This window comes from Rhinoderma darwinii, unplaced genomic scaffold (assembly GCF_050947455.1).
Source record: "Rhinoderma darwinii isolate aRhiDar2 unplaced genomic scaffold, aRhiDar2.hap1 Scaffold_593, whole genome shotgun sequence".
Taxonomy (NCBI): domain Eukaryota; kingdom Metazoa; phylum Chordata; class Amphibia; order Anura; family Rhinodermatidae; genus Rhinoderma; species Rhinoderma darwinii.
In genome coordinates, this window is record NW_027464147.1 from 16,587 (window position 1) to 39,889 (window position 23,303).

Genomic DNA, 23,303 nt, shown 5'->3' on the forward strand with positions numbered 1-23,303 from the left:
TTCTGAAGGGATCTCCCCTTTTAATCCCATTATTTCAACACCTGTTGGACAATGCATGAGTGATAATGAGCTCATTGATTAAATGCAATTAATGAATAGATTGCCACCTCTTGTTGTGTGTCGTCTGTGTTTCTGTGTTTCCGGCATTTCACATTGGAACACCTCATTCACCTTCCTTGTCTTCTCTCCGCCCTCCCTTTTAGGTAAGTTAAAGAGCTGCACCTGAGCCAGCCACTGATTGATTGATTGATTGATTGATTGATTGATTGATTGATTGATTGATTGATTGATTGATGCAGCACAACAGTCAAATAGTGGAGTGGAGTAGGGGAACAGCAAACAGCCAATAAAGCAGCCCGCCCGCTCGCCTGCCCGCCACAATGGACCTACCTGTGTACACTAGATGGATGTGATGGAATGTACTGTCGTCCCTACATTTCAAGAAGAAGTAAGAATTGCAGTTGCAACAAAGCCTTGCTTGCCTACAAAGAGAGCAGCAATTTGGATTTGTTACTATGTTACCTAGAAGAATAACAAACTGTGCAAGGATGGAGGTTGTAGGAGCAAGGAGAAGTTGTCTGTAAAGTTGGTGGATGCCTATTTTCCATTTTGCAGTCCCTTGTCTCCCTCTTGTGGCCTCCTGGAGGCAACTAGCTGTGCAAAAAAAAGACAGCCTGGCGGCCGGCTGTTGCAGTGTTGCCCTCTCAGGCAACACTGAGTGACTGACTGAGCCTCACCGTCTTATATAAAGTTCAGACGGAACTTTGCACGTGTCATAGTGGAGCCCTCAGGATTCCAGAGCCAGCTTTCTGACATCATAATGGGGCCTCAGAGATAAAAGTCTGGGCCCAGGCAGTGTTGGTCAGTGCTGCTCAGCAGGCAGCACTGGACTGGACTGGATTACAGCTGATACAAGGTGTGAAGGAACAAGGGGTGGCTGTGGGCATGCACTTGCTGCCGCTGCCAGTGTTTATCTGCATGGCAGCAGGGCATTTGGGCGTTGCCAGGAAGGCGTTTTTATGTAGATTCCTCCTCTTTCAGCACTGCATTGTGGTGCAAGCAAAAGAAGCAAATCCTGTCTGGCTTCCTCTCCGGCCTTTATTCACCTCCCGTGTAGCTGTGAGTGTGTGAGCCTGCAGGGCCCCATGGAATTGCCTAGAAGTAGGCTGAATCGCTGCAAGGGCTGAACAGCAGTATCGGGCAGGCTCGGGCAACGCGCGGCCCGTTCGGGTTATCGCTTCTCGGCCTTTTGGCTAAGATCAAGTGTAGTATCTGTTCTTATCAGTTTAATATCTGATACGTCCCCTATCTGGGGACCATATATTAAATGGATTTTTAGAACAGGGAGATGGAAATAGAGCTTGCTCTGTCCACTCCACGCATTGACCTGGTATTGCAGTATTTCCAGGACCGGTGCACCCTTTCCTTATGTGTTGACTAAAAGCAGATTCCAAAAGTGTTTTTTGTCTTTGCTATTGTTTCTGTCTTTCTGAAGGGATCTCCCCTTTTAATCCCATTATTTCAACACCTGTTGGACAATGCATGAGTGATAATGAGCTCATTGATTAAATGCAATTAATGAATAGATTGCCACCTCTTGTTGTGTGTCGTCTGTGTTTCTGTGTTTCCGGCATTTCACATTGGAACACCTCATTCACCTTCCTTGTCTTCTCTCCGCCCTCCCTTTTAGGTAAGTTAAAGAGCTGCACCTGAGCCAGCCACTGATTGATTGATTGATTGATTGATTGATTGATTGATTGATTGATGCAGCACAACAGTCAAATAGTGGAGTGGAGTAGGGGAACAGCAAACAGCCAATAAAGCAGCCCGCCCGCTCGCCTGCCCGCCACAATGGACCTACCTGTGTACACTAGATGGATGTGATGGAATGTACTGTCGTCCCTACATTTCAAGAAGAAGTAAGAATTGCAGTTGCAACAAAGCCTTGCTTGCCTACAAAGAGAGCAGCAATTTGGATTTGTTACTATGTTACCTAGAAGAATAACAAACTGTGCAAGGATGGAGGTTGTAGGAGCAAGGAGAAGTTGTCTGTAAAGTTGGTGGATGCCTATTTTCCATTTTGCAGTCCCTTGTCTCCCTCTTGTGGCCTCCTGGAGGCAACTAGCTGTGCAAAAAAAAGACAGCCTGGCGGCCGGCTGTTGCAGTGTTGCCCTCTCAGGCAACACTGAGTGACTGACTGAGCCTCACCGTCTTATATAAAGTTCAGACGGAACTTTGCACGTGTCATAGTGGAGCCCTCAGGATTCCAGAGCCAGCTTTCTGACATCATAATGGGGCCTCAGAGATAAAAGCCTGGGCCCAGGCAGTGTTGGTCAGTGCTGCTCAGCAGGCAGCACTGGACTGGACTGGATTACAGCTGATACAAGGTGTGAAGGAACAAGGGGTGGCTGTGGGCATGCACTTGCTGCCGCTGCCAGTGTTTATCTGCATGGCAGCAGGGCATTTGGGCGTTGCCAGGAAGGCGTTTTTATGTAGATTCCTCCTCTTTCAGCACTGCATTGTGGTGCAAGCAAAAGAAGCAAATCCTGTCTGGCTTCCTCTCCGGCCTTTATTCACCTCCCGTGTAGCTGTGAGTGTGTGAGCCTGCAGGGCCCCATGGAATTGCCTAGAAATAGGCTGAATCGCTGCAAGGGCTGAACAGCAGTATCGGGCAGGCTCGGGCAACGCGCGGCCCGTTCGGGTTATCGCTTCTCGGCCTTTTGGCTAAGATCAAGTGTAGTATCTGTTCTTATCAGTTTAATATCTGATACGTCCCCTATCTGGGGACCATATATTAAATGGATTTTTAGAACAGGGAGATGGAAATAGAGCTTGCTCTGTCCACTCCACGCATTGACCTGGTATTGCAGTATTTCCAGGACCGGTGCACCCTTTCCTTATGTGTTGACTAAAAGCAGATTCCAAAAGTGTTTTTTGTCTTTGCTATTGTTTCTGTCTTTCTGAAGGGATCTCCCCTTTTAATCCCATTATTTCAACACCTGTTGGACAATGCATGAGTGATAATGAGCTCATTGATTAAATGCAATTAATGAATAGATTGCCACCTCTTGTTGTGTGTCGTCTGTGTTTCTGTGTTTCCGGCATTTCACATTGGAACACCTCATTCACCTTCCTTGTCTTCTCTCCGCCCTCCCTTTTAGGTAAGTTAAAGAGCTGCACCTGAGCCAGCCACTGATTGATTGATTGATTGATTGATTGATTGATTGATTGATTGATTGATTGATTGATTGATTGATTGATTGATTGATTGATGCAGCACAACAGTCAAATAGTGGAGTGGAGTAGGGGAACAGCAAACAGCCAATAAAGCAGCCCGCCCGCTCGCCTGCCCGCCACAATGGACCTACCTGTGTACACTAGATGGATGTGATGGAATGTACTGTCGTCCCTACATTTCAAGAAGAAGTAAGAATTGCAGTTGCAACAAAGCCTTGCTTGCCTACAAAGAGAGCAGCAATTTGGATTTGTTACTATGTTACCTAGAAGTATAACAAACTGTGCAAGGATGGAGGTTGTAGGAGCAAGGAGAAGTTGTCTGTAAAGTTGGTGGATGCCTATTTTCCATTTTGCAGTCCCTTGTCTCCCTCTTGTGGCCTCCTGGAGGCAACTAGCTGTGCAAAAAAAAGACAGCCTGGCGGCCGGCTGTTGCAGTGTTGCCCTCTCAGGCAACACTGAGTGACTGACTGAGCCTCACCGTCTTATATAAAGTTCAGACGGAACTTTGCACGTGTCATAGTGGAGCCCTCAGGATTCCAGAGCCAGCTTTCTGACATCATAATGGGGCCTCAGAGATAAAAGCCTGGGCCCAGGCAGTGTTGGTCAGTGCTGCTCAGCAGGCAGCACTGGACTGGACTGGATTACAGCTGATACAAGGTGTGAAGGAACAAGGGGTGGCTGTGGGCATGCACTTGCTGCCGCTGCCAGTGTTTATCTGCATGGCAGCAGGGCATTTGGGCGTTGCCAGGAAGGCGTTTTTATGTAGATTCCTCCTCTTTCAGCACTGCATTGTGGTGCAAGCAAAAGAAGCAAATCCTGTCTGGCTTCCTCTCCGGCCTTTATTCACCTCCCGTGTAGCTGTGAGTGTGTGAGCCTGCAGGGCCCCATGGAATTGCCTAGAAGTAGGCTGAATCGCTGCAAGGGCTGAACAGCAGTATCGGGCAGGCTCGGGCAACGCGCGGCCCGTTCGGGTTATCGCTTCTCGGCCTTTTGGCTAAGATCAAGTGTAGTATCTGTTCTTATCAGTTTAATATCTGATACGTCCCCTATCTGGGGACCATATATTAAATGGATTTTTAGAACAGGGAGATGGAAATAGAGCTTGCTCTGTCCACTCCACGCATTGACCTGGTATTGCAGTATTTCCAGGACCGGTGCACCCTTTCCTTATGTGTTGACTAAAAGCAGATTCCAAAAGTGTTTTTTGTCTTTGCTATTGTTTCTGTCTTTCTGAAGGGATCTCCCCTTTTAATCCCATTATTTCAACACCTGTTGGACAATGCATGAGTGATAATGAGCTCATTGATTAAATGCAATTAATGAATAGATTGCCACCTCTTGTTGTGTGTCGTCTGTGTTTCTGTGTTTCCGGCATTTCACATTGGAACACCTCATTCACCTTCCTTGTCTTCTCTCCGCCCTCCCTTTTAGGTAAGTTAAAGAGCTGCACCTGAGCCAGCCACTGATTGATTGATTGATTGATTGATTGATTGATTGATTGATTGATTGATTGATTGATGCAGCACAACAGTCAAATAGTGGAGTGGAGTAGGGGAACAGCAAACAGCCAATAAAGCAGCCCGCCCGCTCGCCTGCCCGCCACAATGGACCTACCTGTGTACACTAGATGGATGTGATGGAATGTACTGTCGTCCCTACATTTCAAGAAGAAGTAAGAATTGCAGTTGCAACAAAGCCTTGCTTGCCTACAAAGAGAGCAGCAATTTGGATTTGTTACTATGTTACCTAGAAGAATAACAAACTGTGCAAGGATGGAGGTTGTAGGAGCAAGGAGAAGTTGTCTGTAAAGTTGGTGGATGCCTATTTTCCATTTTGCAGTCCCTTGTCTCCCTCTTGTGGCCTCCTGGAGGCAACTAGCTGTGCAAAAAAAAGACAGCCTGGCGGCCGGCTGTTGCAGTGTTGCCCTCTCAGGCAACACTGAGTGACTGACTGAGCCTCACCGTCTTATATAAAGTTCAGACGGAACTTTGCACGTGTCATAGTGGAGCCCTCAGGATTCCAGAGCCAGCTTTCTGACATCATAATGGGGCCTCAGAGATAAAAGCCTGGGCCCAGGCAGTGTTGGTCAGTGCTGCTCAGCAGGCAGCACTGGACTGGACTGGATTACAGCTGATACAAGGTGTGAAGGAACAAGGGGTGGCTGTGGGCATGCACTTGCTGCCGCTGCCAGTGTTTATCTGCATGGCAGCAGGGCATTTGGGCGTTGCCAGGAAGGCGTTTTTATGTAGATTCCTCCTCTTTCAGCACTGCATTGTGGTGCAAGCAAAAGAAGCAAATCCTGTCTGGCTTCCTCTCCGGCCTTTATTCACCTCCCGTGTAGCTGTGAGTGTGTGAGCCTGCAGGGCCCCATGGAATTGCCTAGAAGTAGGCTGAATCGCTGCAAGGGCTGAACAGCAGTATCGGGCAGGCTCGGGCAACGCGCGGCCCGTTCGGGTTATCGCTTCTCGGCCTTTTGGCTAAGATCAAGTGTAGTATCTGTTCTTATCAGTTTAATATCTGATACGTCCCCTATCTGGGGACCATATATTAAATGGATTTTTAGAACAGGGAGATGGAAATAGAGCTTGCTCTGTCCACTCCACGCATTGACCTGGTATTGCAGTATTTCCAGGACCGGTGCACCCTTTCCTTATGTGTTGACTAAAAGCAGATTCCAAAAGTGTTTTTTGTCTTTGCTATTGTTTCTGTCTTTCTGAAGGGATCTCCCCTTTTAATCCCATTATTTCAACACCTGTTGGACAATGCATGAGTGATAATGAGCTCATTGATTAAATGCAATTAATGAATAGATTGCCACCTCTTGTTGTGTGTCGTCTGTGTTTCTGTGTTTCCGGCATTTCACATTGGAACACCTCATTCACCTTCCTTGTCTTCTCTCCGCCCTCCCTTTTAGGGTAAGTTAAAGAGCTGCACCTGAGCCAGCCACTGATTGATTGATTGATTGATTGATTGATTGATTGATTGATTGATTGATTGATTGATTGATTGATTGATGCAGCACAACAGTCAAATAGTGGAGTGGAGTAGGGGAACAGCAAACAGCCAATAAAGCAGCCCGCCCGCTCGCCTGCCCGCCACAATGGACCTACCTGTGTACACTAGATGGATGTGATGGAATGTACTGTCGTCCCTACATTTCAAGAAGAAGTAAGAATTGCAGTTGCAACAAAGCCTTGCTTGCCTACAAAGAGAGCAGCAATTTGGATTTGTTACTATGTTACCTAGAAGAATAACAAACTGTGCAAGGATGGAGGTTGTAGGAGCAAGGAGAAGTTGTCTGTAAAGTTGGTGGATGCCTATTTTCCATTTTGCAGTCCCTTGTCTCCCTCTTGTGGCCTCCTGGAGGCAACTAGCTGTGCAAAAAAAAGACAGCCTGGCGGCCGGCTGTTGCAGTGTTGCCCTCTCAGGCAACACTGAGTGACTGACTGAGCCTCACCGTCTTATATAAAGTTCAGACGGAACTTTGCACGTGTCATAGTGGAGCCCTCAGGATTCCAGAGCCAGCTTTCTGACATCATAATGGGGCCTCAGAGATAAAAGCCTGGGCCCAGGCAGTGTTGGTCAGTGCTGCTCAGCAGGCAGCACTGGACTGGACTGGATTACAGCTGATACAAGGTGTGAAGGAACAAGGGGTGGCTGTGGGCATGCACTTGCTGCCGCTGCCAGTGTTTATCTGCATGGCAGCAGGGCATTTGGGCGTTGCCAGGAAGGCGTTTTTATGTAGATTCCTCCTCTTTCAGCACTGCATTGTGGTGCAAGCAAAAGAAGCAAATCCTGTCTGGCTTCCTCTCCGGCCTTTATTCACCTCCCGTGTAGCTGTGAGTGTGTGAGCCTGCAGGGCCCCATGGAATTGCCTAGAAGTAGGCTGAATCGCTGCAAGGGCTGAACAGCAGTATCGGGCAGGCTCGGGCAACGCGCGGCCCGTTCGGGTTATCGCTTCTCGGCCTTTTGGCTAAGATCAAGTGTAGTATCTGTTCTTATCAGTTTAATATCTGATACGTCCCCTATCTGGGGACCATATATTAAATGGATTTTTAGAACAGGGAGATGGAAATAGAGCTTGCTCTGTCCACTCCACGCATTGACCTGGTATTGCAGTATTTCCAGGACCGGTGCACCCTTTCCTTATGTGTTGACTAAAAGCAGATTCCAAAAGTGTTTTTTGTCTTTGCTATTGTTTCTGTCTTTCTGAAGGGATCTCCCCTTTTAATCCCATTATTTCAACACCTGTTGGACAATGCATGAGTGATAATGAGCTCATTGATTAAATGCAATTAATGAATAGATTGCCACCTCTTGTTGTGTGTCGTCTGTGTTTCTGTGTTTCCGGCATTTCACATTGGAACACCTCATTCACCTTCCTTGTCTTCTCTCCGCCCTCCCTTTTAGGTAAGTTAAAGAGCTGCACCTGAGCCAGCCACTGATTGATTGATTGATTGATTGATTGATTGATTGATTGATTGATTGATTGATTGATTGATTGATGCAGCACAACAGTCAAATAGTGGAGTGGAGTAGGGGAACAGCAAACAGCCAATAAAGCAGCCCGCCCGCTCGCCTGCCCGCCACAATGGACCTACCTGTGTACACTAGATGGATGTGATGGAATGTACTGTCGTCCCTACATTTCAAGAAGAAGTAAGAATTGCAGTTGCAACAAAGCCTTGCTTGCCTACAAAGAGAGCAGCAATTTGGATTTGTTACTATGTTACCTAGAAGAATAACAAACTGTGCAAGGATGGAGGTTGTAGGAGCAAGGAGAAGTTGTCTGTAAAGTTGGTGGATGCCTATTTTCCATTTTGCAGTCCCTTGTGTCCCTCTTGTGGCCTCCTGGAGGCAACTAGCTGTGCAAAAAAAAAGACAGCCTGGCGGCCGGCTGTTGCAGTGTTGCCCTCTCAGGCAACACTGAGTGACTGACTGAGCCTCACCGTCTTATATAAAGTTCAGACGGAACTTTGCACGTGTCATAGTGGAGCCCTCAGGATTCCAGAGCCAGCTTTCTGACATCATAATGGGGCCTCAGAGATAAAAGCCTGGGCCCAGGCAGTGTTGGTCAGTGCTGCTCAGCAGGCAGCACTGGACTGGACTGGATTACAGCTGATACAAGGTGTGAAGGAACAAGGGGTGGCTGTGGGCATGCACTTGCTGCCGCTGCCAGTGTTTATCTGCATGGCAGCAGGGCATTTGGGCGTTGCCAGGAAGGCGTTTTTATGTAGATTCCTCCTCTTTCAGCACTGCATTGTGGTGCAAGCAAAAGAAGCAAATCCTGTCTGGCTTCCTCTCCGGCCTTTTCTCACCTCCCGTGTAGCTGTGAGTGTGTGAGCCTGCAGGGCCCCATGGAATTGCCTAGAAGTAGGCTGAATCGCTGCAAGGGCTGAACAGCAGTATCGGGCAGGCTCGGGCAACGCGCGGCCCGTTCGGGTTATCGCTTCTCGGCCTTTTGGCTAAGATCAAGTGTAGTATCTGTTCTTATCAGTTTAATATCTGATACGTCCCCTATCTGGGGACCATATATTAAATGGATTTTTAGAACAGGGAGATGGAAATAGAGCTTGCTCTGTCCACTCCACGCATTGACCTGGTATTGCAGTATTTCCAGGACCGGTGCACCCTTTCCTTATGTGTTGACTAAAAGCAGATTCCAAAAGTGTTTTTTGTCTTTGCTATTGTTTCTGTCTTTCTGAAGGGATCTCCCCTTTTAATCCCATTATTTCAACACCTGTTGGACAATGCATGAGTGATAATGAGCTCATTGATTAAATGCAATTAATGAATAGATTGCCACCTCTTGTTGTGTGTCGTCTGTGTTTCTGTGTTTCCGGCATTTCACATTGGAACACCTCATTCACCTTCCTTGTCTTCTCTCCGCCCTCCCTTTTAGGTAAGTTAAAGAGCTGCACCTGAGCCAGCCACTGATTGATTGATTGATTGATTGATTGATTGATTGATTGATTGATTGATGCAGCACAACAGTCAAATAGTGGAGTGGAGTAGGGGAACAGCAAACAGCCAATAAAGCAGCCCGCCCGCTCGCCTGCCCGCCACAATGGACCTACCTGTGTACACTAGATGGATGTGATGGAATGTACTGTCGTCCCTACATTTCAAGAAGAAGTAAGAATTGCAGTTGCAACAAAGCCTTGCTTGCCTACAAAGAGAGCAGCAATTTGGATTTGTTACTATGTTACCTAGAAGAATAACAAACTGTGCAAGGATGGAGGTTGTAGGAGCAAGGAGAAGTTGTCTGTAAAGTTGGTGGATGCCTATTTTCCATTTTGCAGTCCCTTGTCTCCCTCTTGTGGCCTCCTGGAGGCAACTAGCTGTGCAAAAAAAAGACAGCCTGGCGGCCGGCTGTTGCAGTGTTGCCCTCTCAGGCAACACTGAGTGACTGACTGAGCCTCACCGTCTTATATAAAGTTCAGACGGAACTTTGCACGTGTCATAGTGGAGCCCTCAGGATTCCAGAGCCAGCTTTCTGACATCATAATGGGGCCTCAGAGATAAAAGCCTGGGCCCAGGCAGTGTTGGTCAGTGCTGCTCAGCAGGCAGCACTGGACTGGACTGGATTACAGCTGATACAAGGTGTGAAGGAACAAGGGGTGGCTGTGGGCATGCACTTGCTGCCGCTGCCAGTGTTTATCTGCATGGCAGCAGGGCATTTGGGCGTTGCCAGGAAGGCGTTTTTATGTAGATTCCTCCTCTTTCAGCACTGCATTGTGGTGCAAGCAAAAGAAGCAAATCCTGTCTGGCTTCCTCTCCGGCCTTTATTCACCTCCCGTGTAGCTGTGAGTGTGTGAGCCTGCAGGGCCCCATGGAATTGCCTAGAAGTAGGCTGAATCGCTGCAAGGGCTGAACAGCAGTATCGGGCAGGCTCGGGCAACGCGCGGCCCGTTCGGGTTATCGCTTCTCGGCCTTTTGGCTAAGATCAAGTGTAGTATCTGTTCTTATCAGTTTAATATCTGATACGTCCCCTATCTGGGGACCATATATTAAATGGATTTTTAGAACAGGGAGATGGAAATAGAGCTTGCTCTGTCCACTCCACGCATTGACCTGGTATTGCAGTATTTCCAGGACCGGTGCACCCTTTCCTTATGTGTTGACTAAAAGCAGATTCCAAAAGTGTTTTTTGTCTTTGCTATTGTTTCTGTCTTTCTGAAGGGATCTCCCCTTTTAATCCCATTATTTCAACACCTGTTGGACAATGCATGAGTGATAATGAGCTCATTGATTAAATGCAATTAATGAATAGATTGCCACCTCTTGTTGTGTGTCGTCTGTTTCTGTGTTTCCGGCATTTCACATTGGAACACCTCATTCACCTTCCTTGTCTTCTCTCCGCCCTCCCTTTTAGGTAAGTTAAAGAGCTGCACCTGAGCCAGCCACTGATTGATTGATTGATTGATTGATTGATTGATTGATTGATTGATTGATTGATTGATGCAGCACAACAGTCAAATAGTGGAGTGGAGTAGGGGAACAGCAAACAGCCAATAAAGCAGCCCGCCCGCTCGCCTGCCCGCCACAATGGACCTACCTGTGTACACTAGATGGATGTGATGGAATGTACTGTCGTCCCTACATTTCAAGAAGAAGTAAGAATTGCAGTTGCAACAAAGCCTTGCTTGCCTACAAAGAGAGCAGCAATTTGGATTTGTTACTATGTTACCTAGAAGAATAACAAACTGTGCAAGGATGGAGGTTGTAGGAGCAAGGAGAAGTTGTCTGTAAAGTTGGTGGATGCCTATTTTCCATTTTGCAGTCCCTTGTCTCCCTCTTGTGGCCTCCTGGAGGCAACTAGCTGTGCAAAAAAAAGACAGCCTGGCGGCCGGCTGTTGCAGTGTTGCCCTCTCAGGCAACACTGAGTGACTGACTGAGCCTCACCGTCTTATATAAAGTTCAGACGGAACTTTGCACGTGTCATAGTGGAGCCCTCAGGATTCCAGAGCCAGCTTTCTGACATCATAATGGGGCCTCAGAGATAAAAGCCTGGGCCCAGGCAGTGTTGGTCAGTGCTGCTCAGCAGGCAGCACTGGACTGGACTGGATTACAGCTGATACAAGGTGTGAAGGAACAAGGGGTGGCTGTGGGCATGCACTTGCTGCCGCTGCCAGTGTTTATCTGCATGGCAGCAGGGCATTTGGGCGTTGCCAGGAAGGCGTTTTTATGTAGATTCCTCCTCTTTCAGCACTGCATTGTGGTGCAAGCAAAAGAAGCAAATCCTGTCTGGCTTCCTCTCCGGCCTTTATTCACCTCCCGTGTAGCTGTGAGTGTGTGAGCCTGCAGGGCCCCATGGAATTGCCTAGAAGTAGGCTGAATCGCTGCAAGGGCTGAACAGCAGTATCGGGCAGGCTCGGGCAACGCGCGGCCCGTTCGGGTTATCGCTTCTCGGCCTTTTGGCTAAGATCAAGTGTAGTATCTGTTCTTATCAGTTTAATATCTGATACGTCCCCTATCTGGGGACCATATATTAAATGGATTTTTAGAACAGGGAGATGGAAATAGAGCTTGCTCTGTCCACTCCACGCATTGACCTGGTATTGCAGTATTTCCAGGACCGGTGCACCCTTTCCTTATGTGTTGACTAAAAGCAGATTCCAAAAGTGTTTTTTGTCTTTGCTATTGTTTCTGTCTTTCTGAAGGGATCTCCCCTTTTAATCCCATTATTTCAACACCTGTTGGACAATGCATGAGTGATAATGAGATCATTGATTAAATGCAATTAATGAATAGATTGCCACCTCTTGTTGTGTGTCGTCTGTGTTTCTGTGTTTCCGGCATTTCACATTGGAACACCTCATTCACCTTCCTTGTCTTCTCTCCGCCCTCCCTTTTAGGTAAGTTAAAGAGCTGCACCTGAGCCAGCCACTGATTGATTGATTGATTGATTGATTGATTGATTGATTGATTGATTGATGCAGCACAACAGTCAAATAGTGGAGTGGAGTAGGGGAACAGCAAACAGCCAATAAAGCAGCCCGCCCGCTCGCCTGCCCGCCACAATGGACCTACCTGTGTACACTAGATGGATGTGATGGAATGTACTGTCGTCCCTACATTTCAAGAAGAAGTAAGAATTGCAGTTGCAACAAAGCCTTGCTTGCCTACAAAGAGAGCAGCAATTTGGATTTGTTACTATGTTACCTAGAAGAATAACAAACTGTGCAAGGATGGAGGTTGTAGGAGCAAGGAGAAGTTGTCTGTAAAGTTGGTGGATGCCTATTTTCCATTTTGCAGTCCCTTGTCTCCCTCTTGTGGCCTCCTGGAGGCAACTAGCTGTGCAAAAAAAAGACAGCCTGGCGGCCGGCTGTTGCAGTGTTGCCCTCTCAGGCAACACTGAGTGACTGACTGAGCCTCACCGTCTTATATAAAGTTCAGACGGAACTTTGCACGTGTCATAGTGGAGCCCTCAGGATTCCAGAGCCAGCTTTCTGACATCATAATGGGGCCTCAGAGATAAAAGCCTGGGCCCAGGCAGTGTTGGTCAGTGCTGCTCAGCAGGCAGCACTGGACTGGACTGGATTACAGCTGATACAAGGTGTGAAGGAACAAGGGGTGGCTGTGGGCATGCACTTGCTGCCGCTGCCAGTGTTTATCTGCATGGCAGCAGGGCATTTGGGCGTTGCCAGGAAGGCGTTTTTATGTAGATTCCTCCTCTTTCAGCACTGCATTGTGGTGCAAGCAAAAGAAGCAAATCCTGTCTGGCTTCCTCTCCGGCCTTTATTCACCTCCCGTGTAGCTGTGAGTGTGTGAGCCTGCAGGGCCCCATGGAATTGCCTAGAAGTAGGCTGAATCGCTGCAAGGGCTGAACAGCAGTATCGGGCAGGCTCGGGCAACGCGCGGCCCGTTCGGGTTATCGCTTCTCGGCCTTTTGGCTAAGATCAAGTGTAGTATCTGTTCTTATCAGTTTAATATCTGATACGTCCCCTATCTGGGGACCATATATTAAATGGATTTTTAGAACAGGGAGATGGAAATAGAGCTTGCTCTGTCCACTCCACGCATTGACCTGGTATTGCAGTATTTCCAGGACCGGTGCACCCTTTCCTTATGTGTTGACTAAAAGCAGATTCCAAAAGTGTTTTTTGTCTTTGCTATTGTTTCTGTCTTTCTGAAGGGATCTCCCCTTTTAATCCCATTATTTCAACACCTGTTGGACAATGCATGAGTGATAATGAGCTCATTGATTAAATGCAATTAATGAATAGATTGCCACCTCTTGTTGTGTGTCGTCTGTGTTTCTGTGTTTCCGGCATTTCACATTGGAACACCTCATTCACCTTCCTTGTCTTCTCTCCGCCCTCCCTTTTAGGTAAGTTAAAGAGCTGCACCTGAGCCAGCCACTGATTGATTGATTGATTGATTGATTGATTGATTGATTGATTGATTGATTGATTGATTGATTGATTGATGCAGCACAACAGTCAAATAGTGGAGTGGAGTAGGGGAACAGCAAACAGCCAATAGAGCAGCCCGCCCGCTCGCCTGCCCGCCACAATGGACCTACCTGTGTACACTAGATGGATGTGATGGAATGTACTGTCGTCCCTACATTTCAAGAAGAAGTAAGAATTGCAGTTGCAACAAAGCCTTGCTTGCCTACAAAGAGAGCAGCAATTTGGATTTGTTACTATGTTACCTAGAAGAATAACAAACTGTGCAAGGATGGAGGTTGTAGGAGCAAGGAGAAGTTGTCTGTAAAGTTGGTGGATGCCTATTTTCCATTTTGCAGTCCCTTGTCTCCCTCTTGTGGCCTCCTGGAGGCAACTAGCTGTGCAAAAAAAAGACAGCCTGGCGGCCGGCTGTTGCAGTGTTGCCCTCTCAGGCAACACTGAGTGACTGACTGAGCCTCACCGTCTTATATAAAGTTCAGACGGAACTTTGCACGTGTCATAGTGGAGCCCTCAGGATTCCAGAGCCAGCTTTCTGACATCATAATGGGGCCTCAGAGATAAAAGCCTGGGCCCAGGCAGTGTTGGTCAGTGCTGCTCAGCAGGCAGCACTGGACTGGACTGGATTACAGCTGATACAAGGTGTGAAGGAACAAGGGGTGGCTGTGGGCATGCACTTGCTGCCGCTGCCAGTGTTTATCTGCATGGCAGCAGGGCATTTGGGCGTTGCCAGGAAGGCGTTTTTATGTAGATTCCTCCTCTTTCAGCACTGCATTGTGGTGCAAGCAAAAGAAGCAAATCCTGTCTGGCTTCCTCTCCGGCCTTTATTCACCTCCCGTGTAGCTGTGAGTGTGTGAGCCTGCAGGGCCCCATGGAATTGCCTAGAAGTAGGCTGAATCGCTGCAAGGGCTGAACAGCAGTATCGGGCAGGCTCGGGCAACGCGCGGCCCGTTCGGGTTATCGCTTCTCGGCCTTTTGGCTAAGATCAAGTGTAGTATCTGTTCTTATCAGTTTAATATCTGATACGTCCCCTATCTGGGGACCATATATTAAATGGATTTTTAGAACAGGGAGATGGAAATAGAGCTTGCTCTGTCCACTCCACGCATTGACCTGGTATTGCAGTATTTCCAGGACCGGTGCACCCTTTCCTTATGTGTTGACTAAAAGCAGATTCCAAAAGTGTTTTTTGTCTTTGCTATTGTTTCTGTCTTTCTGAAGGGATCTCCCCTTTTAATCCCATTATTTCAACACCTGTTGGACAATGCATGAGTGATAATGAGCTCATTGATTAAATGCAATTAATGAATAGATTGCCACCTCTTGTTGTGTGTCGTCTGTGTTTCTGTGTTTCCGGCATTTCACATTGGAACACCTCATTCACCTTCCTTGTCTTCTCTCCGCCCTCCCTTTTAGGTAAGTTAAAGAGCTGCACCTGAGCCAGCCACTGATTGATTGATTGATTGATTGATTGATTGATTGATTGATTGATTGATTGATTGATGCAGCACAACAGTCAAATAGTGGAGTGGAGTAGGGGAACAGCAAACAGCCAATAAAGCAGCCCGCCCGCTCGCCTGCCCGCCACAATGGACCTACCTGTGTACACTAGATGGATGTGATGGAATGTACTGTCGTCCCTACATTTCAAGAAGAAGTAAGAATTGCAGTTGCAACAAAGCCTTGCTTGCCTACAAAGAGAGCAGCAATTTGGATTTGTTACTATGTTACCTAGAAGAATAACAAACTGTGCAAGGATGGAGGTTGTAGGAGCAAGGAGAAGTTGTCTGTAAAGTTGGTGGATGCCTATTTTCCATTTTGCAGTCCCTTGTCTCCCTCTTGTGGCCTCCTGGAGGCAACTAGCTGTGCAAAAAAAAGACAGCCTGGCGGCCGGCTGTTGCAGTGTTGCCCTCTCAGGCAACACTGAGTGACTGACTGAGCCTCACCGTCTTATATAAAGTTCAGACGGAACTTTGCACGTGTCATAGTGGAGCCCTCAGGATTCCAGAGCCAGCTTTCTGACATCATAATGGGGCCTCAGAGATAAAAGCCTGGGCCCAGGCAGTGTTGGTCAGTGCTGCTCAGCAGGCAGCACTGGACTGGACTGGATTACAGCTGATACAAGGTGTGAAGGAACAAGGGGTGGCTGTGGGCATGCACTTGCTGCCGCTGCCAGTGTTTATCTGCATGGCAGCAGGGCATTTGGGCGTTGCCAGGAAGGCGTTTTTATGTAGATTCCTCCTCTTTCAGCACTGCATTGTGGTGCAAGCAAAAGAAGCAAATCCTGTCTGGCTTCCTCTCCGGCCTTTATTCACCTCCCGTGTAGCTGTGAGTGTGTGAGCCTGCAGGGCCCCATGGAATTGCCTAGAAGTAGGCTGAATCGCTGCAAGGGCTGAACAGCAGTATCGGGCAGGCTCGGGCAACGCGCGGCCCGTTCGGGTTATCGCTTCTCGGCCTTTTGGCTAAGATCAAGTGTAGTATCTGTTCTTATCAGTTTAATATCTGATACGTCCCCTATCTGGGGACCATATATTAAATGGATTTTTAGAACAGGGAGATGGAAATAGAGCTTGCTCTGTCCACTCCACGCATTGACCTGGTATTGCAGTATTTCCAGGACCGGTGCACCCTTTCCTTATGTGTTGACTAAAAGCAGATTCCAAAAGTGTTTTTTGTCTTTGCTATTGTTTCTGTCTTTCTGAAGGGATCTCCCCTTTTAATCCCATTATTTCAACACCTGTTGGACAATGCATGAGTGATAATGAGCTCATTGATTAAATGCAATTAATGAATAGATTGCCACCTCTTGTTGTGTGTCGTCTGTGTTTCTGTGTTTCCGGCATTTCACATTGGAACACCTCATTCACCTTCCTTGTCTTCTCTCCGCCCTCTCTTTTAGGTAAGTTAAAGAGCTGCACCTGAGCCAGCCACTGATTGATTGATTGATTGATTGATTGATTGATTGATTGATTGATGCAGCACAACAGTCAAATAGTGGAGTGGAGTAGGGGAACAGCAAACAGCCAATAAAGCAGCCCGCCCGCTCGCCTGCCCGCCACAATGGACCTACCTGTGTACACTAGATGGATGTGATGGAATGTACTGTCGTCCCTACATTTCAAGAAGAAGTAAGAATTGCAGTTGCAACAAAGCCTTGCTTGCCTACAAAGAGAGCAGCAATTTGGATTTGTTACTATGTTACCTAGAAGAATAACAAACTGTGCAAGGATGGAGGTTGTAGGAGCAAGGAGAAGTTGTCTGTAAAGTTGGTGGATGCCTATTTTCCATTTTGCAGTCCCTTGTCTCCCTCTTGTGGCCTCCTGGAGGCAACTAGCTGTGCAAAAAAAAGACAGCCTGGCGGCCGGCTGTTGCAGTGTTGCCCTCTCAGGCAACACTGAGTGACTGACTGAGCCTCACCGTCTTATATAAAGTTCAGACGGAACTTTGCACGTGTCATAGTGGAGCCCTCAGGATTCCAGAGCCAGCTTTCTGACATCATAATGGGGCCTCAGAGATAAAAGCCTGGGCCCAGGCAGTGTTGGTCAGTGCTGCTCAGCAGGCAGCACTGGACTGGACTGGATTACAGCTGATACAAGGTGTGAAGGAACAAGGGGTGGCTGTGGGCATGCACTTGCTGCCGCTGCCAGTGTTTATCTGCATGGCAGCAGGGCATTTGGGCGTTGCCAGGAAGGCGTTTTTATGTAGATTCCTCCTCTTTCAGCACTGCATTGTGGTGCAAGCAAAAGAAGCAAATCCTGTCTGGCTTCCTCTCCGGCCTTTATTCACCTCCCGTGTAGCTGTGAGTGTGTGAGCCTGCAGGGCCCCATGGAATTGCCTAGAAGTAGGCTGAATCGCTGCAAGGGCTGAACAGCAGTATCGGGCAGGCTCGGGCAACGCGCGGCCCGTTCGGGTTATCGCTTCTCGGCCTTTTGGCTAAGATCAAGTGTAGTATCTGTTCTTATCAGTTTAATATCTGATACGTCCCCTATCTGGGGACCATATATTAAATAGATTTTTAGAACAGGGAGATGGAAATAGAGCTTGCTCTGTCCACTCCACGCATTGACCTGGTATTGCAGTATTTCCAGGACCGGTGCACCCTTTCCTTATGTGTTGACTAAAAGCAGATTCCAAAAGTGTTTTTTGTCTTTGCTATTGTTTCTGTCTTTCTGAAGGGATCTCCCCTTTTAATCCCATTATTTCAACACCTGTTGGACAATGCATGAGTGATAATGAGCTCATTGATTAAATGCAATTAATGAATAGATTGCCACCTCTTGTTGTGTGTCGTCTGTGTTTCTGTGTTTCCGGCATTTCACATTGGAACACCTCATTCACCTTCCTTGTCTTCTCTCCGCCCTCCCTTTTAGGTAAGTTAAAGAGCTGCACCTGAGCCAGCCACTGATTGATTGATTGATTGATTGATTGATTGATTGATTGATTGATTGATTGATTGATGCAGCACAACAGTCAAATAGTGGAGTGGAGTAGGGGAACAGCAAACAGCCAATAAAGCAGCCCGCCCGCTCGCCTGCCCGCCACAATGGACCTACCTGTGTACACTAGATGGATGTGATGGAATGTACTGTCGTCCCTACATTTCAAGAAGAAGTAAGAATTGCAGTTGCAACAAAGCCTTGCTTGCCTACAAAGAGAGCAGCAATTTGGATTTGTTACTATGTTACCTAGAAGAATAACAAACTGTGCAAGGATGGAGGTTGTAGGAGCAAGGAGAAGTTGTCTGTAAAGTTGGTGGATGCCTATTTTCCATTTTGCAGTCCCTTGTCTCCCTCTTGTGGCCTCCTGGAGGCAACTAGCTGTGCAAAAAAAAGACAGCCTGGCGGCCGGCTGTTGCAGTGTTGCCCTCTCAGGCAACACTGAGTGACTGACTGAGCCTCACCGTCTTATATAAAGTTCAGACGGAACTTTGCACGTGTCATAGTGGAGCCCTCAGGATTCCAGAGCCAGCTTTCTGACATCATAATGGGGCCTCAGAGATAAAAGCCTGGGCCCAGGCAGTGTTGGTCAGTGCTGCTCAGCAGGCAGCACTGGACTGGACTGGATTACAGCTGATACAAGGTGTGAAGGAACAAGGGGTGGCTGTGGGCATGCACTTGCTGCCGCTGCCAGTGTTTATCTGCATGGCAGCAGGGCATTTGGGCGTTGCCAGGAAGGCGTTTTTATGTAGATTCCTCCTCTTTCAGCACTGCATTGTGGTGCAAGCAAAAGAAGCAAATCCTGTCTGGCTTCCTCTCCGGCCTTTATTCACCTCCCGTGTAGCTGTGAGTGTGTGAGCCTGCAGGGCCCCATGGAATTGCCTAGAAGTAGGCTGAATCGCTGCAAGGGCTGAACAGCAGTATCGGGCAGGCTCGGGCAACGCGCGGCCCGTTCGGGTTATCGCTTCTCGGCCTTTTGGCTAAGATCAAGTGTAGTATCTGTTCTTATCAGTTTAATATCTGATACGTCCCCTATCTGGGGACCATATATTAAATGGATTTTTAGAACAGGGAGATGGAAATAGAGCTTGCTCTGTCCACTCCACGCATTGACCTGGTATTGCAGTATTTCCAGGACCGGTGCACCCTTTCCTTATGTGTTGACTAAAAGCAGATTCCAAAAGTGTTTTTTGTCTTTGCTATTGTTTCTGTCTTTCTGAAGGGATCTCCCCTTTTAATCCCATTATTTCAACACCTGTTGGACAATGCATGAGTGATAATGAGCTCATTGATTAAATGCAATTAATGAATAGATTGCCACCTCTTGTTGTGTGTCGTCTGTGTTTCTGTGTTTCCGGCATTTCACATTGGAACACCTCATTCACCTTCCTTGTCTTCTCTCCGCCCTCCCTTTTAGGTAAGTTAAAGAGCTGCACCTGAGCCAGCCACTTGATTGATTGATTGATTGATTGATTGATTGATTGATTGATTGATTGATGCAGCACAACAGTCAAATAGTGGAGTGGAGTAGGGGAACAGCAAACAGCCAATAAAGCAGCCCGCCCGCTCGCCTGCCCGCCACAATGGACCTACCTGTGTACACTAGATGGATGTGATGGAATGTACTGTCGTCCCTACATTTCAAGAAGAAGTAAGAATTGCAGTTGCAACAAAGCCTTGCTTGCCTACAAAGAGAGCAGCAATTTGGATTTGTTACTATGTTACCTAGAAGAATAACAAACTGTGCAAGGATGGAGGTTGTAGGAGCAAGGAGAAGTTGTCTGTAAAGTTGGTGGATGCCTATTTTCCATTTTGCAGTCCCTTGTCTCCCTCTTGTGGCCTCCTGGAGGCAACTAGCTGTGCAAAAAAAAGACAGCCTGGCGGCCGGCTGTTGCAGTGTTGCCCTCTCAGGCAACACTGAGTGACTGACTGAGCCTCACCGTCTTATATAAAGTTCAGACGGAACTTTGCACGTGTCATAGTGGAGCCCTCAGGATTCCAGAGCCAGCTTTCTGACATCATAATGGGGCCTCAGAGATAAAAGCCTGGGCCCAGGCAGTGTTGGTCAGTGCTGCTCAGCAGGCAGCACTGGACTGGACTGGATTACAGCTGATACAAGGTGTGAAGGAACAAGGGGTGGCTGTGGGCATGCACTTGCTGCCGCTGCCAGTGTTTATCTGCATGGCAGCAGGGCATTTGGGCGTTGCCAGGAAGGCGTTTTTATGTAGATTCCTCCTCTTTCAGCACTGCATTGTGGTGCAAGCAAAAGAAGCAAATCCTGTCTGGCTTCCTCTCCGGCCTTTATTCACCTCCCGTGTAGCTGTGAGTGTGTGAGCCTGCAGGGCCCCATGGAATTGCCTAGAAGTAGGCTGAATCGCTGCAAGGGCTGAACAGCAGTATCGGGCAGGCTCGGGCAACGCGCGGCCCGTTCGGGTTATCGCTTCTCGGCCTTTTGGCTAAGATCAAGTGTAGTATCTGTTCTTATCAGTTTAATATCTGATACGTCCCCTATCTGGGGACCATATATTAAATGCATTTTTAGAACAGGGAGATGGAAATAGAGCTTGCTCTGTCCACTCCACGCATTGACCTGGTATTGCAGTATTTCCAGGACCGGTGCACCCTTTCCTTATGTGTTGACTAAAAGCAGATTCCAAAAGTGTTTTTTGTCTTTGCTATTGTTTCTGTCTTTCTGAAGGGATCTCCCCTTTTAATCCCATTATTTCAACACCTGTTGGACAATGCATGAGTGATAATGAGCTCATTGATTAAATGCAATTAATGAATAGATTGCCACCTCTTGTTGTGTGTCGTCTGTGTTTCTGTGTTTCCGGCATTTCACATTGGAACACCTCATTCACCTTCCTTGTCTTCTCTCCGCCCTCCCTTTTAGGTAAGTTAAAGAGCTGCACCTGAGCCAGCCACTGATTGATTGATTGATTGATTGATTGATTGATTGATTGATTGATGCAGCACAACAGTCAAATAGTGGAGTGGAGTAGGGGAACAGCAAACAGCCAATAAAGCAGCCCGCCCGCTCGCCTGCCCGCCACAATGAACCTACCTGTGTACACTAGATGGATGTGATGGAATGTACTGTCGTCCCTACATTTCAAGAAGAAGTAAGAATTGCAGTTGCAACAAAGCCTTGCTTGCCTACAAAGAGAGCAGCAATTTGGATTTGTTACTATGTTACCTAGAAGAATAACAAACTGTGCAAGGATGGAGGTTGTAGGAGCAAGGAGAAGTTGTCTGTAAAGTTGGTGGATGCCTATTTTCCATTTTGCAGTCCCTTGTCTCCCTCTTGTGGCCTCCTGGAGGCAACTAGCTGTGCAAAAAAAAGACAGCCTGGCGGCCGGCTGTTGCAGTGTTGCCCTCTCAGGCAACACTGAGTGACTGACTGAGCCTCACCGTCTTATATAAAGTTCAGACGGAACTTTGCACGTGTCATAGTGGAGCCCTCAGGATTCCAGAGCCAGCTTTCTGACATCATAATGGGGCCTCAGAGATAAAAGCCTGGGCCCAGGCAGTGTTGGTCAGTGCTGCTCAGCAGGCAGCACTGGACTGGACTGGATTACAGCTGATACAAGGTGTGAAGGAACAAGGGGTGGCTGTGGGCATGCACTTGCTGCCGCTGCCAGTGTTTATCTGCATGGCAGCAGGGCATTTGGGCGTTGCCAGGAAGGCGTTTTTATGTAGATTCCTCCTCTTTCAGCACTGCATTGTGGTGCAAGCAAAAGAAGCAAATCCTGTCTGGCTTCCTCTCCGGCCTTTATTCACCTCCCGTGTAGCTGTGAGTGTGTGAGCCTGCAGGGCCCCATGGAATTGCCTAGAAGTAGGCTGAATCGCTGCAAGGGCTGAACAGCAGTATCGGGCAGGCTCGGGCAACGCGCGGCCCGTTCGGGTTATCGCTTCTCGGCCTTTTGGCTAAGATCAAGTGTAGTATCTGTTGTTATCAGTTTAATATCTGATACGTCCCCTATCTGGGGACCATATATTAAATGGATTTTTAGAACAGGGAGATGGAAATAGAGCTTGCTCTGTCCACTCCACGCATTGACCTGGTATTGCAGTATTTCCAGGACCGGTGCACCCTTTCCTTATGTGTTGACTAAAAGCAGATTCCAAAAGTGTTTTTTGTCTTTGCTATTGTTTCTGTCTTTCTGAAGGGATCTCCCCTTTTAATCCCATTATTTCAACACCTGTTGGACAATGCATGAGTGATAATGAGCTCATTGATTAAATGCAATTAATGAATAGATTGCCACCTCTTGTTGTGTGTCGTCTGTGTTTCTGTGTTTCCGGCATTTCACATTGGAACACCTCATTCACCTTCCTTGTCTTCTCTCCGCCCTCTCTTTTAGGTAAGTTAAAGAGCTGCACCTGAGCCAGCCACTGATTGATTGATTGATTGATTGATTGATTGATTGATTGATTGATTGATTGATTGATGCAGCACAACAGTCAAATAGTGGAGTGGAGTAGGGGAACAGCAAACAGCCAATAAAGCAGCCCGCCCGCTCGCCTGCCCGCCACAATGGACCTACCTGTGTACACTAGATGGATGTGATGGAATGTACTGTCGTCCCTACATTTCAAGAAGAAGTAAGAATTGCAGTTGCAACAAAGCCTTGCTTGCCTACAAAGAGAGCAGCAATTTGGATTTGTTACTATGTTACCTAGAAGAATAACAAACTGTGCAAGGATGGAGGTTGTAGGAGCAAGGAGAAGTTGTCTGTAAAGTTGGTGGATGCCTATTTTCCATTTTGCAGTCCCTTGTCTCCCTCTTGTGGCCTCCTGGAGGCAACTAGCTGTGCAAAAAAAAGACAGCCTGGCGGCCGGCTGTTGCAGTGTTGCCCTCTCAGGCAACACTGAGTGACTGACTGAGCCTCACCGTCTTATATAAAGTTCAGACGGAACTTTGCACGTGTCATAGTGGAGCCCTCAGGATTCCAGAGCCAGCTTTCTGACATCATAATGGGGCCTCAGAGATAAAAGCCTGGGCCCAGGCAGTGTTGGTCAGTGCTGCTCAGCAGGCAGCACTGGACTGGACTGGATTACAGCTGATACAAGGTGTGAAGGAACAAGGGGTGGCTGTGGGCATGCACTTGCTGCCGCTGCCAGTGTTTATCTGCATGGCAGCAGGGCATTTGGGCGTTGCCAGGAAGGCGTTTTTATGTAGATTCCTCCTCTTTCAGCACTGCATTGTGGTGCAAGC

At 47.7% G+C, this 23,303-nt stretch overlaps 15 non-coding genes across 15 annotated transcripts; all 15 read left to right on the plus strand.

The window, feature by feature from the left end:
- The first annotated feature begins 1,233 nt into the window (after positions 1-1,233).
- On the plus strand, positions 1,234-1,424 carry LOC142724914 (U2 spliceosomal RNA). The gene has a single exon (XR_012876379.1). It is a non-coding gene; the product is annotated as a U2 spliceosomal RNA (small nuclear RNA).
- Positions 1,425-2,704: 1,280 nt separating this feature from the next.
- Positions 2,705-2,895, plus strand: LOC142724915 (U2 spliceosomal RNA). Its single transcript, XR_012876380.1, has one exon. It is a non-coding gene; the product is annotated as a U2 spliceosomal RNA (small nuclear RNA).
- A 1,316-nt stretch (positions 2,896-4,211) lies between these two features.
- Positions 4,212-4,402, plus strand: LOC142724916 (U2 spliceosomal RNA). Its single transcript, XR_012876381.1, has one exon. It is a non-coding gene; the product is annotated as a U2 spliceosomal RNA (small nuclear RNA).
- A 1,292-nt stretch (positions 4,403-5,694) lies between these two features.
- LOC142724917 (U2 spliceosomal RNA) lies at positions 5,695-5,885 on the plus strand. The gene has a single exon (XR_012876382.1). It is a non-coding gene; the product is annotated as a U2 spliceosomal RNA (small nuclear RNA).
- A 1,305-nt stretch (positions 5,886-7,190) lies between these two features.
- On the plus strand, positions 7,191-7,381 carry LOC142724918 (U2 spliceosomal RNA). Its single transcript, XR_012876383.1, has one exon. It is a non-coding gene; the product is annotated as a U2 spliceosomal RNA (small nuclear RNA).
- Positions 7,382-8,682: 1,301 nt separating this feature from the next.
- Positions 8,683-8,873, plus strand: LOC142724920 (U2 spliceosomal RNA). The gene has a single exon (XR_012876384.1). It is a non-coding gene; the product is annotated as a U2 spliceosomal RNA (small nuclear RNA).
- A 1,284-nt stretch (positions 8,874-10,157) lies between these two features.
- Positions 10,158-10,348, plus strand: LOC142724921 (U2 spliceosomal RNA). The gene has a single exon (XR_012876385.1). It is a non-coding gene; the product is annotated as a U2 spliceosomal RNA (small nuclear RNA).
- Positions 10,349-11,638: 1,290 nt separating this feature from the next.
- LOC142724922 (U2 spliceosomal RNA) lies at positions 11,639-11,829 on the plus strand. The gene has a single exon (XR_012876386.1). It is a non-coding gene; the product is annotated as a U2 spliceosomal RNA (small nuclear RNA).
- A 1,284-nt stretch (positions 11,830-13,113) lies between these two features.
- On the plus strand, positions 13,114-13,304 carry LOC142724923 (U2 spliceosomal RNA). Its single transcript, XR_012876387.1, has one exon. It is a non-coding gene; the product is annotated as a U2 spliceosomal RNA (small nuclear RNA).
- Positions 13,305-14,608: 1,304 nt separating this feature from the next.
- Positions 14,609-14,799, plus strand: LOC142724925 (U2 spliceosomal RNA). Its single transcript, XR_012876389.1, has one exon. It is a non-coding gene; the product is annotated as a U2 spliceosomal RNA (small nuclear RNA).
- Positions 14,800-16,091: 1,292 nt separating this feature from the next.
- Positions 16,092-16,282, plus strand: LOC142724926 (U2 spliceosomal RNA). Its single transcript, XR_012876390.1, has one exon. It is a non-coding gene; the product is annotated as a U2 spliceosomal RNA (small nuclear RNA).
- Positions 16,283-17,562: 1,280 nt separating this feature from the next.
- On the plus strand, positions 17,563-17,753 carry LOC142724912 (U2 spliceosomal RNA). Its single transcript, XR_012876377.1, has one exon. It is a non-coding gene; the product is annotated as a U2 spliceosomal RNA (small nuclear RNA).
- Positions 17,754-19,045: 1,292 nt separating this feature from the next.
- On the plus strand, positions 19,046-19,236 carry LOC142724927 (U2 spliceosomal RNA). The gene has a single exon (XR_012876391.1). It is a non-coding gene; the product is annotated as a U2 spliceosomal RNA (small nuclear RNA).
- Positions 19,237-20,521: 1,285 nt separating this feature from the next.
- On the plus strand, positions 20,522-20,712 carry LOC142724902 (U2 spliceosomal RNA). The gene has a single exon (XR_012876368.1). It is a non-coding gene; the product is annotated as a U2 spliceosomal RNA (small nuclear RNA).
- Positions 20,713-21,992: 1,280 nt separating this feature from the next.
- On the plus strand, positions 21,993-22,183 carry LOC142724904 (U2 spliceosomal RNA). The gene has a single exon (XR_012876370.1). It is a non-coding gene; the product is annotated as a U2 spliceosomal RNA (small nuclear RNA).
- Positions 22,184-23,303: the final 1,120 nt, after the last annotated feature.